The following is a 1,565-nucleotide window of genomic DNA, read 5'->3' on the forward strand; positions in this document are numbered from 1 at the left end:
CTCATACTTTGACTCTGCATTTTGTTACGACAAGGAAATGCATATATTTATCTATTTTACAGTCACTTAGTTTGAACTAAAAAGGATTTAAGCCAGCCACACAAACTTCCTCTGGATTTCTTCTCTCTTGCAATACATGAGCCATTAATATGATTGATTTACTTCAACATTTTTTTTTTTTGCATAAAACTCTTCCAGTTGCAGGTAGACATATAACCTCACAAACAGAGAGAGCGCCAGAAATGGAAATGAGGTTCCATCACTGCGTCTTTTAAGAAGCTTCGGTGCTGGACTCAAAGACCTCATTCTGAAGTTAGTCAATTCAGATGAATTCCCCCCCCCAAAAAAGTGAATGGGTGTCATTCATGTATCTCGTAACCTAACTGAAGTCGATCCTCCAAATGGATTAGTCTTGTGTTCTTTATAACCTTTTCATCTGAGAATTTACTCAAAAGAGGCTCCTGTGTCTACCTGCTCTTGGTAAGTTCTACCAGCACTATCTGCATGCTGCAATAACACCAACATGCAACTGGTAGTATTTCGTATAGTAAGACATTTCTCCTTTGTGAAGATAAACAAATGTCAACCACGCAGTTGCAGGGATAGAGTAGTAAAATCCAAACTCAAGGGAAAATAGCCCAGACAAACCCAGGGTCTATTTTCAGAAAGTCAAATATTCTCTTCCGGGATGCCTAAATACATGTTTTTTCAATTTAGTGGTTAATACTCTTGCTAATGAAAAAAAAAAAAAAAGGACGTTTTAAATGCTGATCTGCAACCAGCATAAACAGAACCCCCACCAACAACAGAGAAAGCATTATTTAGAAACCAAATGAGACCTTTTCAAGACCAATCCTTTAGCTAACAGGAGGAAAAGAAAAAGGAAACTAATTCACTCTGGACAGTTGCTTTTACTTTGTCCTCAGGCATATGCTCCATCTCCCTTTGTCCCCCAGATGCATTTCCACTGGCCCTGACAGTGCTGGCATTGACCTTGTGCAGCCAAAATAGCTTGGACAGAACGAACCAGAAAAACAGGAGCCAGCCAGAGCAAGGGGCAACACAGCCACGGCCACGGACCTGGGGGAAAACTGCTATAATTAGCAAGGCTCGTACAAAAAACATGATCCTCGTGGAGCTGCTGCCTTCCTGCCCTGCAGTTGAGATAGTTCAGAGCAGAGGGGAGCAGAGCCATCACCTGCAGAACTCTTCACACACCTTGGCCTGATGAGTCACCTAACCATCAACATCCACCTCTGCTGCTGGTGGAGATCCGTCTCCGGATTGTGTGCTGTGGAGGGCTTTAATTAAAGGTTAATGTTTACTCTAAGTTCCCCCCAACCATCTCATTCCTTTCTCTCTGCTGTTTTTAGCTCGACGCTCAGCTAGAATTCAGAGCTGGCTGACCGTGGACCTTCATTATTTTACTATTTCAAAACCTGTGATATTGTATAGAAAGCAGTCCCAGGCTCCTCCCTGAAAATATTAGTGACAAATAGCCGATACCAAGAAAACAAAAGCATCTTTTCAAGCTGTAAAGATAGGCGTTAATTACCCATGAATAA

This window comes from Manacus vitellinus, unplaced genomic scaffold (assembly GCF_001715985.3).
Source record: "Manacus vitellinus isolate BGI_N305 unplaced genomic scaffold, ASM171598v3 scaffold_6_pilon, whole genome shotgun sequence".
NCBI lineage: Eukaryota > Metazoa > Chordata > Aves > Passeriformes > Pipridae > Manacus > Manacus vitellinus.